Source organism: Cyanistes caeruleus, chromosome 2, assembly GCF_971803275.1.
Source record: "Cyanistes caeruleus chromosome 2, bCyaCae1.hap1.1, whole genome shotgun sequence".
Classification (NCBI taxonomy): Eukaryota; Metazoa; Chordata; class Aves; order Passeriformes; family Paridae; genus Cyanistes; species Cyanistes caeruleus.
This window is the reverse complement of record NC_141702.1, coordinates 56,916,153-56,928,792: the sequence shown is the minus strand read 5'-3', so window position 1 is coordinate 56,928,792 and position 12,640 is coordinate 56,916,153. Positions and strand designations below refer to the sequence as shown.

The 12,640-nt window shown below is 43.6% G+C and overlaps 1 long non-coding RNA gene across 1 annotated transcript; it reads right to left on the bottom strand.

Annotated features, from left to right (window-relative positions):
* Nucleotides 1–5,623: 5,623 nt before the first annotated feature.
* On the bottom strand, nt 5,624–12,429 carry LOC147654833 (uncharacterized). Its single transcript, XR_015283244.1, has 2 exons — nt 9,550–12,429; nt 5,624–9,355 (listed from the first exon to the last, which is right to left on the bottom strand). It is a non-coding gene; the product is annotated as an uncharacterized LOC147654833 (long non-coding RNA).
* Between the last annotated feature and the right edge of the window lie 211 nt (nt 12,430–12,640).

Below are 12,640 nucleotides of genomic sequence, written 5' to 3'. Positions count from 1 at the left end.
GCAGATTTACAAAGGTTGCTGCAGAACTTATGAGAGCTGGAAGGAAACTCATTTTCCATAGCTCAGGCCACATTTTTTTCTTGGAGAGCTCTGCATTCCATGGGTTTCACTGTCTGAGTTTAATATATATGACATTCAAGTTTCTAAATGTGTTCTCTGCGAGTCTTTTTTTTTTTTCCTTCTACCACAAATATTTTAAAGCAGGCATCATGATAGGAAAAACACTGGAAGAGAAGTGTTAGATGATAGAAGAGTGAAGTAACAGTATCATCATTTCCCAAAGGTTGATACACTCAGAGAAACCTGCGCAAGCTGGCCTTTAATTTAGAAAGGAGGGTTAATAGGAGCTGACTGGCAATTTTTTTTTGCTGGAGCCTGAAAGTCCCAAACCCTAGTGACCACCAGCTACCCCTGGTTTCAAGGCTTCTCGAGGTGGACACGCCTTGTGTGTCACCAGAAACACCCTCTGTCAGGAGAGCAGACATGGAGTTTCTGAGCATATTGACAGTTTTTACATTTTCTGACAATACTAACAGTGACAGGAGGAGTTTCTTGTGAGCACAAGCAGCAAGTGCTCTATGTCATAAGCCTGGTACACAGAATTATTTAGATAAAAATTTTATCTTGACACACATCCCCCACTACATAGCAGTAGAGCTGGGGCTGAGCGCTGGGACTCTGCAGTGACTCGCTTGACTTGTGCTCCACAGTCTCTATGGCTGCTTGTAAAAGCCTATTACTACCTGCTTATCAGTGCAAGTGTTAGTGAGATCTGGCAGCAAGAAATTGATAAATGCACAATGACAGTGCAAGACAAGGACTAGTTTCCTGTGCAATGCATGCCACTAAGTTGATGACACCCTTGGGGACAGGGGCCCTGCTATGGCAGTTCTGTGTGCAAAGATTTGTGGCCTTGCTGTGCCCCTGCAAAGCCTTGCTGTGAGCTCCAAGAGCAGCAGAAGAGCCTTTCTTCTCCCTCCTCCTCGTTTACACCTTGGTCACCTTGACCCTCTCAGCCAGCCAAAGGCAAACTCACGATCCTGGAGAGATCCCAGTGCTTCTCACTGTGTTCACAAACACCCTTAAGTCACTGGCCACGTCAGCAAAGCTGGAAGGCAAAGCCCAGCTGTAGGAAGATTTACTAGAACTTGGCAAGTACTAGGTGACAGCTATCTCAGCAAACCTGAGCCCCTTCCCAAACACTGTCAGCTTACAGATGGAGGAGTGGCCATCCAGGATGTCCCCTGCCAGCATGGAGGGAAAAGCTGTGCACTGGGGGAATAAGGTGACCCAAGGCTTGGATTTGGTTGTGATCCATCCTCTCCTTAGATGCAGGCAAGGGCACTGAAATAGGCAGAAGAGCAGTTCTGCCTAAAACACACTTCTTTACAGAGAGCAGTGACATGGAGAGCAGTCCAGAAGCATGATGTCATCCTTTTTATCATCCATAAATCTCCTGCTTTCTGTACTCCTAGCCAACTCTATGATGTGGGTCAAAGTTTTCTGGAGAAGGAATAGGAGCCCACTTGTTATTTCTTATGAATTACCCTGTGGATCTGCTACAAAGGGATATCAAACACTGTTTATCCAAATCTATAAATCTTGTAAGACTTAACATAGAGGTTAGGATGTAGTTTCAGTGCAACTCCATTACATATGCTGTAAGAGAAATAACGTTACCCTGAAGGGATGGCGCTTGCAAATTTTGAGAAACCAGTGCCATAGAATATCTCCTTTGCTTCATACAAATACTCTCTATGAGACTGAAATCTTGAGCCTTTAGCTCTGCTAAAACCATCAGACAGATAAGAGTCTCTTTTATCCAGATAAGCATCATGGGGGAGGAAGTGTTGCCCTGAATTTTAGGACTGGTTTCATGTAAATGCAACACTGTAGATCAGATTGAAATAGAATGATTCAGGAGACATGTAGGAAGATAAAGATAAGGCATATCCCCAGATAAGTATATTTTTATATAAGTATCTTTTTATCTAAGATACTGCTGTCAGTTTATAAGTATGTAAGTATATAAGTATATAAGTATTTAAATCTCATAGGACATAGCAAAAATCCATGTTTAGCCAATGTCAAAGAGCAGGTGACCACTACATGAAAAAGGAACACTCAAGAATATGTTCATCACTGTTGCAATATATTACCTCAGTTTGCTTGGCAAATTAAAAGAAACATTTTACTTGCAATGTGAGTGCAAAAATGTTGGTGAGCTGAGAACCCACGAACGCTCCAAAGCCAATGTGACAACCCCTGTCAGCAGTCCTAGCATAATGCATCCAGCCCAAGGGGACTGTCCTGGGGAGAAGATGTTTATTTGAGGCAGAGCCTGGATCTACAGTCTCCAGCAATCTCTAAATTATCTTCATATAGAAAAACCACTGTGGGGACCCAACGCTAGTGCCCCAATCCCACCTCTATTCCTGTGGTACCTTGTGTTTGTGACTTTGGCACATTTACAAAGAGTTTGTTAAAAGCAGTTTGCTGGGCAGTTGTAGCTGTGGGTGTGATGTGAGGTTGATGTCTGTCAAGTGTGGGGCAGGAGGAACGAGTGTTTTACAGCCCATTCCAGACTGAAGCTTGATCCCTACTGCTGGTCTTGTGGACTGGGCTCACCCCACCACATTTACACCTGCACTCACCAAATAAAGAATAAATTCAGGTTTATCATTCTTCTTCACTGTATGTCTGAACTCAGCCTAACAGAAAGGTGACAAAGGACCTGAGCCTCAAGGTGCTTTTGTATGTCTCAGAAATCCTTGAAGAACTGCTCATCCTTATAAAACTAATACCCTTAAGGGGCTGCCAAACTTATGGTTATCAACAACATAAATGGCAGATGGATAAAAGAAATGTGACTTTGCACAGGACTGGCTGCCAGAACTAACTCCTGAAAGCATTTTCTGACTCATTGGGTAGCCTCACCCTTGCCTGTCACTGTTGACAGGCACAGCACATAACCAGCTTTCCATCCTGCAAAATCAGCAATGTGACAAGAGCACAGATGAGGCAAACTTTGGAAAGAACAGGTGTATTGTTTGGCTCTTGCTGGGTTACTGACATCCATCCTCAGCTGGACTCTCATATACATAAACATGATTGCCTTTGAGCCAAGAGATCTATACTTTGGTATGGACTGAGTTCAGCTTAGTTGTCTTCCCTTCATTCAGACACAGAAAGCTTTGATTCCTGTTGTGTTTAAAATCAGCAGGAAAATCTATAGTGTTCATTCAGTCTTTGCAGTAAAGGCATTTAGGCATTTTTTCTGAAGATCTGTGCAGAACATTTTGCAATAAAACAAAGGCAAAGATTATCCTCCAGTTCCCCACATGATCTCACAGCAGTTCTGCCTCTTGAACACTAAAACCAGGCTTTTCTTTGAAAAGTAACATACCATGAACAACTCAGTCCTCAACAGGATGTGTGTATCAACCTTTATTTTCCTGCAGAAAGGATGGAATAGGAGATACCTGTGTTGTTGCATGAAAAGGAAAATTCCATTTCCCTGCTGCAGGGAAAACACCTAAGATTAAACCTGAGTATTCTGTGATCCACCAGCATGCCCATGCCTGATGTATCCTGCCTGCACACAGTCCTTGCCAGTATGTGTAAAGCAATTCTAAAGGGAGACTATTTTGTGGAGGAAGAGCTACAGCACTGTGCCACCATGGGCAGGACACGAATCTGGTCAGAGCTCAGTGAGCATGTTACAAAGGTGCTGTCTTGTGGGGATGTGGAGCAGGAGATGCCTTGTGTCCTGCAGCCATTAGCAGGCTATGCTGGATTAAATACAACACTGATGGAAGAGAAGGGCACAACCATGCAGGTTGGATGCAGGTGCTGACACTGCTTGGACCTTTATTTGTGTTTGGTCACACCCTCTTCCCCTGTACCTCACCCTTTATCTCACCTAGCATCAGGGGCTATCCAGGGCCTTGTTCTCAGTAAGAAAATGTCATTTAACATCTGCATCACAGAAGCTGTAACCATTCAGGGTGTTACTTGTTGATATTTCTTAAGCAGTGTATCTGGCTAATTCTCACAGCTTGGGAGCCTGGAGCTCTTCTGTTTCTTACTTAGGCTGTTTACAGGAACATCAAACTTACTTTTTGAGAAGTATATATTATTCATATTTATTTATATCAAGGAAGTGCCTAGAAATTCTAGGCATGGACCAATGCACAGCTTTAGGGTGTTATTCAAACATAGAACAAAATGATTCTCCACCCCACTTCAAGCCCATGATCAAAACAAAAGAGGAAAAACAGAGCAGGCACACATGGAGCATAAGGAAGGAACATCTGTGTATGACAAATGTTTACTGTACAACTTGTTTGGTTTGATTGATTAAAGACTGTGAATGTAATTTTGACTGAAACATCAGAATTAAGAATCGTTGTGCTGGGTCAATGTAGGCTGATGAGCTCCTTCTCAGTTCCCTTCACACCATTATGCACGATCTCCTTGCTTTTCCAAGTCCAGGGCTGACACCTTTGCTGCACTTCTCTGTGGCAATGGCTGTTCATGCAAGAATGACAGCACATCTCCATCTGTCTTCCTTGCCTAGAACTCCACATGCAGAAAAAGTGCATTGGGACTTACACACCAATCCTAGAGGTAGTTCAGATTCACACACAGCTCCCAACTCAGGAATTTCCTCTGACCTGGGTGACTGCAACAAAGCCCAAGTTTGGCCAGTGTACTTTATATAAGCTGTACATCACAGTCAGGTGATGATGGCTTAAAACACTCTCAGAGGAATGCAGAGCTATAACGATTTATACAGCTGCTCTGAAGAAAATTCCTTCCTTCCTTCCTTCCTTCCTTCCTTCCTTCCTTCCTTCCTTCCTTCCTTCCTTCCTTCCTTCCTTCCTTCCTTCCCTCCCTCCCTCCCATCCCCCCTCCCATCTTTTGGCTCATTAACTTCAATGAGGAAATTTAAATGTAGTAGAAGAAAAGCAATTTCTGTAACACTGCTTCACCTCCAGAAAGATCCTCATGAAGATGAGATGCAGGTGTGTATTTCTGATGTGCCTACACATCAGCTACTCTTTCAAAGATGAATCCAACCTTTATTCTTAGTTTTCCATTACTATTTCTTGCCCTCCCAATGGGTTTCAAAAGTTAATAGAGCTTCTTCAAAATGACGATAGTGTTCCCTTTTCTTGAATAACAGGAAAATCTGATACTCACGGTAATGATTTATTTGAAAAATCTTTCCACTCACCTGCAGTTATGAGTAATACTAAAACATACTGTAAGATCATCAGTCTGAGACATCTGAGTGAAAATGTTCTTCTTTCTATGATATTTTGCAATCCAACTAATGAGGCTAATGGGATTTAATAAAGACATTTATACAAAGTGAGCAGTGTTGGAGGAGAGTGTAAGAGCACTTTACAGGTGCAAAATATCCGTCACCTGGTCACCCTTTCAGCAGATGCAGGTGGGTGGCTCCAGGGATGGAAATGCTTGTGAATACAGCACTCTCATTTCCTGAGAATCAGAAAAAAGTAGGGGTCCATTGCCTTCCTCTCAGGCATTTTTCTTGTAATTGTTAATTTCCTTTTTTTTTCTTGCGAGTTATTGAAATAACACATTTAATCTGGAGTCAGAAGGGGTATGTCCTGCCAAACTATGGAGGCTTAGTTTGATTCTGCTTCACTGGGTGAGAAACCAGACTTCCTTTTTCACACTAATTCAGTCCAAAGCCAAATAATTTTTTCCCTTAATCAGGGAAATCTTGATGATTTCGCAAAGCCTCACGAAGCCTCACGAAGCCTCACGAAGAACAAAAAGCCCAGCCATGTCCCACACCACCAACAGCTCAAGTACAAGGGGAGAGTCAGGAGATGAGCACAACACTCTTGACTCCTCCTGTCTTTGAAGAAGTGACAAGAGTAGACAAGTCTGTCCTAGTCCCCAAATTTATGGCAAGGACTGTTGTTCCAAATGCTGCTTGCCTTGGGCTTATCTCATCCTTTATTCTGTGATGAACCTTTGTGTAGTGTCTGACATCTCACGGGCACCTGGGATGAGACCATCCCTTTTCAGATATGCCAGAGACCAAAACAAAACTGGAATACTGACTGAAATAAAGAGGAGCTTGGTAGTAGTTACCAAGTTTCTTACACCTCAGATAGCTGCCCTCCATCATCACAGTGGCAGCATCCTCCTGTCAACCCTGTTCTTCATTCCAATTAGCTTGTGGGTGTGTCTGCCCTGGCACAGGTACCCTGGTGTGGGCAGAAAGGAGAGAAAATTCCCCCAGTGGTAAAACAGCAGCTTCCTCTCTTGTGCTGCACATCTGGAAGCATCACTACAACCACCTCAGCTGGCACTTTAATCTCCTCCAGGCTGCTCAGGAGCAACACAGCCTTGTAGCCTGTGCTTAAGTGCAGGCATATCATACAGGGCAAAAGCAATTTCCATGACAGTAGCCAGTCTTTTCTCTCCAGGGGAAATCTCCCCAAAATGCCTGTCTCAGGGTCCGAGTGCTTGGGATTTTGGTAGTGGGTGTGTAATTGATACTGAAGAGGTACAGTCAGTGAATCAAATGCTTGTGGCTAGAAAAGCAAATGGTTTGGCTGAGGCAATCCCCAGTAATTATAGAGATCACTGTAATTAGGAGGTTAATTCTGTCCCAGGAGCCTGGAAAAGGAGCTGTCGTCCTGTAAGGATCAGCAAAGAATTTCCCCTGCCATTCCTCACCATGCAGCATTGCTTTGTCCAGGGAATGTCCTGACAGACATCCCAACCTCCAATCTGGGAATCTGGAAATTCACAAATTTCACATGAAATTCACAATTTTCACATGAAAAACAGCGAATGACCAGTGCTGAGCTCCAGCCCTCAATGGGAGCATCACAAACTTGAGACATTTCCATGGAAATGAGCCATGGAAAACATTTGTCTTATACTAGAAACCACAGCCATGCTATTACAGAGCATTATCTGGGCTGTTCCAGCAGTGACCATCCCAGCATCCTGCTGTGGCTGCCACATGGATCAGCTTGTGGTACATCAGTGCCCCAATCCTCTTTGCAAAGTCACTCTGATTTACCCAAACAGCAATTCCAAAATCTTTCTCTCCTTCTCTTCCTCTGGCCCTGCAGCAAGGCAGCATCTGGGGAAAGTGCAGGTGAAGCAGGAGATGTTTGTCCTACAGCTCCACAGGTTGGACTCGAGGATCTTGAAGGTATCTTCCAACCTGATCATTCTGTGATTCTGTGACAGGCTCAGGCAACAAAGACAGACCTGAAGACAAAGGTCTTGTTCATGACTCTCCAGTTTACCAAGAGCTCTTTTTGGGGTGGGAGATGACAGTGAGGAGGATAGCATGAGTTATCTGCAGGACTTCCTAGTCAAGTATAGAGCTATAAGCATGGGCAGATATGCTTGATTATACAGAAATCATATATGTGTATATATAAATATATCTATATGTGAGTAAATGTATCCGTGTGTATGTAGAAGACATCTCTATACATGGCAAATCCATCAGTGAGCACTCCCACTGTTTGAGCATGCTAAGACCTTGGCTCGGATCACATTATCTATAGAGAAGTAGAACATTATTTTTCCAACCTGTAGGCTGAGGTGACAGGCTGGGTTTTCCTCCTTCAATTGAAAAATACTGAAATATTCACCCTTCACGTGAAGGGTAAATGTGCCGATTCCATTAACTTCCTCAATCATTGTCACAGCATCACCATGAAAACACATTTGTCCAGAGGTGAATTTTTCCCTAATGGGATAAACAGAAGTGTCTGTAAGAAGTATTGTGCCCCTTGCTCCCCACACAGAAAGCTACATGAGAGACCAGCAAGGATGGGAATCTAATGAATCCAAAAGAGCCCAGTAACAAAAGCAAAAGTGGTGCTGGTGGCCTGGACCAAGCCAAAACCTTCCAGCTGTTCAGTTTACTTTCAGCAAGCACAAACCTGGCAGGTAAAAACAGAGAAACGTTTTGGGAGTTGTTGCTTCGAGTTCAGATCTTCCCTTCCTCATGCCCCACATTCCTTGGGGGCACACCAACAGAGCTTTTGCTTTTTCCTTTTGCTTTTTCTTGCTTTTTGCAAGCCACCATCAGGCTCCATGGATAAGAGACAGCAGCCAGCTCTCTGAATTAAAATGACAGGCAGAGGCTTCCAACCATGTTTTCAGTGCAATTACTTCAATTCCTCTTATTGAATTATCTGTCTGCTGCAGCTAATCAAACAGAAGAATGTTTTCTCTGTGAGTCAGGGAAGAGTTTGGTTTTGGTAACAATGGAAGATGACAAACCCACATTTTGCCTTTGGTAATTCAAGAAGATACAGCCCAGAGAACCAGTGAAATTTTTAACCTGCCTGACAGTTAAAGTCCAAATCTTCAACTGGGACTCTTAAAAAATGTGGGGACAAAATTCCCTTCAGAAAACATCATCAGTGGAATTGATGATCAATTCCACACCGTGAGATTGCTGCAGTATAACTCTATAAACAGAAAATGAAAAAAAAACCAAAAAAAACCAAGCTGAAGTTGCTGAGAACCAATGGACACATGGTGAGATTTTACCAGAAAAGATCTGAGGGATAAATACAGAGGGATGAAGAGAACCTGCTTCAGGAGTAGCAGACATACCACAGAGGTGCATGTTAAAATAAGTTGCAAGGAGAACAGTGGTGGAAAAGACAACACACAGTCTCCAAGGGGAGGCAGGTGGAAGAGGCTAATAACAGGACTTCAAAATATCCATTTCAGGACTTAATGATATTCATATTTCTGAATTCCTGTTTCAGACACTGAGCATAGTTGTAAAATGTCTGTCAGCACATGCTCTAAGTCAAAAAATACATCTCATTCCAACACTTTGGCAGCACGTTACAAACAAGTTTGTTGTGTCAATGACACACATTCATGTTCAAATGCTTTATTTAATCTAAAGTTCACTTTTTACCCTCAAACAGGGATTAGAGTTTGAGCACTTTTAAACCTCTATAATAAAACCTTTTCCTAGAAACATATAAGTCCATTGCCCGACTGAACTTTCAGCTAAGCCTCAGCCAACCCAATAAAAGAAGTTATTGGCCAGTCACTAATGTTGATAGGAAATGTTTCAGGCAAAGCAGGTTCCCCTGATGATTTTGCAAAGAGAAAGCCCTAGAAATCCAGTTGCTTGTTGAGGTATTCTCACCCCCATGCTGCTGTGTCTCCAAAGAGGACGTCGTCTCTGCAGAAGTGCCACGTTTTCAGAAATACAGCTAAGAAACTTCTTGGGCTTTCCTCAGTCTCTTATGTTTTGAAGCAACAGGAATAATTTTTCTTGGCAAGCATTCTGTCCAAAATGTGCAGATAGTTCCTATACAGTAAAAATGAAAGATAAAATTGCACTGTACAAGAGGAAAACTTATAAAACAGACTTTCCTGAGAGGAGCCAAACTAAATGTGTCTAGCAGTCTTCAGGAACCTGCTCTGCTTCAGCTCCTGTTGCCCAAACCACAGGGCTTGGCAAGTGCTGGCCTTGGCAAAACCCCGAATGCTTATGCTGTTTACCTGGGGATCCTAGGAGTCTGCAATCCCTCCAGATGCACTTGGAAGCCAGCACCATCCTCTTTTCTGTGACAGGGCCAGAGACTGCCCCCATCACACAGATTTGCTTGTAGAGCAGCACTTCTATACATCTCCAGGCTCATAATCTTTGTTTATTTCTAAAGTATCTCACGTCCTTTCTCTGAACAATTTATTCTCTTCCCTATCGTCCTTAAGGGTCTTCAGATAAAAAAAAAAAATCTTCAAGCTTATCCTCCTTCCCACTTCTCCAGTGAGTCTATGCCTTCTCTCTTTCCTTCTTTCACAGGCCTCCTGCCCACTGTGCCTGTGACTGTATGAGCTCAAACACTGCCCAGGTCTTAGCTGCTCCATCAAAAAACTTCATTATGCACAATCCCTTGTCTGGCTACTGGCAAGCTTATTCCTGTCCTGTTTACTTTGTGGCACATGTCAAATCTGCCAAGGTGCATCTGCTTTCATGAACCAGCTGAAACTGCAAGTTTTTCATCATTTTCTCATGCAACCAGCACCAATTTCTCTCACAACAAGGCTTAAATTTATCCTAAGTATTCAAAGCAGAGCCTTTTAAAGAGCGAAGAGTGTGAGGTCACATCAAAAGAAGTGTGACCACCAGCATTCTTCACCTGTACTCTGCTCTAGTGAGACCCCATCTGCAGTGCTGTATCCAGCTCTGGGGTCCCCACCACTGGAAGGAGATGGATCTATTGGAATGAGTCCAGAGGAGGGCCATGAAGATGATTAGAGGCCTGGACCACCTCTCCTTTGAAGACAGGCTGACAGATTGTTCATTCTGGAGAAGAAAAGGCTCTAGGGTGACTCTTGAGCAGCCTTCCTGTACTTGAAGGGGGCCTACAGGAGAGCTGGAGAGGGACTGTTTACAAGGGTGTGTAGTGACGGGATAAGGGGAATAGCTTTGAACTGAAAACAGGCAGGTTTACATCTGATATGGGCAAAAAATTCTCTCCTGTGAGGGTGGTGAGGCACTGGGTTAGGCTGCCCAGTGGAGTTGCAGATGGTCTATTCCTTGAAGTCTTGGGGAGGTCAGGCTGGATAGGATTTCAAGCAACCTGGACTATTGGAAGGGGTCCCTACCCATGGCAGGGGATTGGAACCAGATGATCCTTAAGGTTCTTTCCAACCCAAACCATTCTATGATTCTGTGAGTCCCATGGCCAGATGTTTCCACTGTTGTAAAGAGGATGGAGGACACACAGCTTGTTGCACAGCTGCAGCTCCATTGAGGCCTGACCCACCTGCTGCTGTACTTTGTGTTAGCAGTCATTGCTGAGTTAATTTGAACCATCTGGCTGCTGCCATCCTCAAACAGCCACACATTTTCTGCATATTTTCTTGTCATTGCACTGCTGTGTTCCGGTGTCTTTGACAAAACATCTGCCCTGAGGATTCCCCTTTTATAATATCTTTAAAATATGTCACCATCTGCTCACTCTTAAAATCTCTTCCTTTATCCCCCCACAAGTAACTGGCCCCTCAGTGACCTCCCATTTCATAGCAAGGTGCTTTAGCAGGGACATTCATTTCTTTGCATCACAACGAGCAATACTCTCTGTCAGGTTTTGATCCATTGGTTTGTTCAGTGTATAGCACAGAAATCCCTCTGCCTTAGCAAACATCGCTTCTCTTGACTGTTGTAGGCTTCTCTGCTTCTTGGCATTGGTGCAATGTCAGAAAGAAGACCTCCACCCCATCTCCCCCTGAAGCAGCCCAACTCCAGGCAGAAATTCCTTTGGTTCTTGTGTTGTAATAAACCATTTTTTCCACTGCCCCAAAACCCATCTGCACCACACAGCAGATGCAACCACTCCAGAATCTTCAGTGCTTGCTCTTCCCCTTGTCACCTTGTTTCCCCTCTGCTGTGTAGATACCACAACCCTGCTGCTCTCTCTAACAGCCCACCATGTGCTGTGTCCATTTGCTTTACCTGTTTTTATTTTTCTCAAAGAGTAAAATCCAAAACACACTGCATGTCATGTCCTCTGGACACATCACAGAATGGCTGATTCTTTACACACCCCAGCTGAGTGAGCAGAGTGATTCTTCCATTTCCAATTCTGAAGAGAAAAAAATTATGAAAATTGATTATGAAGGCCCAAAAGCTGTTTTCTCATGCCCAGTGGGCTTGGTTTCCCATGTAACTGCTATTTTACAGCCAGTTCCTGATACAAGCAGCTAATATCTGCTTTAAGATGAAAAAATTATCCCCAGGTCTTCTGCACAGTTCAGCTTTTAGCTGGGATTTTGCCATGTTGCACAAAGCAAGCCACCAGGATGGTCACAACTGCTAGGCAAATTGCTAGTATTTTAGCTCCAGACTATCTGTATAAAGAAACACAACCTCTTTTTCCATAGATTTGAGAGGCATGAAAATCTATCTTGCTAATATGTCTTGAAACAGAGAACAAGGAGTAAACCTTCCCTTGCATCTGTCAAAATACATACTTTAAAAAGTGCTAAATGATTTGGTTTGCATGAAAATACAGGAAGATCAGAAAAACAGACTTTGATTTCCTCAAGCAAGTTTATAAACTAAAGGCAATTGACTTAGCTAATTTGAAAATGTGAAGTATGGAAAGGGTAAAACAGTTCTGTAAGAACATATCCTGGGCAAAAAACAGGGAAGAAGAACTGCCCAAAGAGAGGGATGTCATTGACACCAGCAAAAGGGTGTCAAACTGGATTTAGTACAATTAGCTTGCAAACTGGGAGAAACCCCTGGACTGGAGTCTGATGAGGATGAAGGACAGCCCCTAGACTCTGCTGGAACAAGCAGAGCAGAATCTCCCCGGCTCCCCAGAGGGGCCTGCTCTGGCAGCTGTGACTACACAGCCTCTCTGGCACCCCTCAGCAGAACCTGGAGCTAATTTGTGGCAGGTGCTGTCTTTCTGCATCTGAGAGCTGAGCCCTACCCCAGCAATCCAGCTGGTCCTGGTTAACCAAAACACTGCAGAATGTGAGAGAGAAATTCTAGCATCTCAGAGACCCAGAGGACGTCACTGCTGTCATTGGACATTATTTTTGTTTGTTTGAATGCAGCAATCTCAACCATTATCTG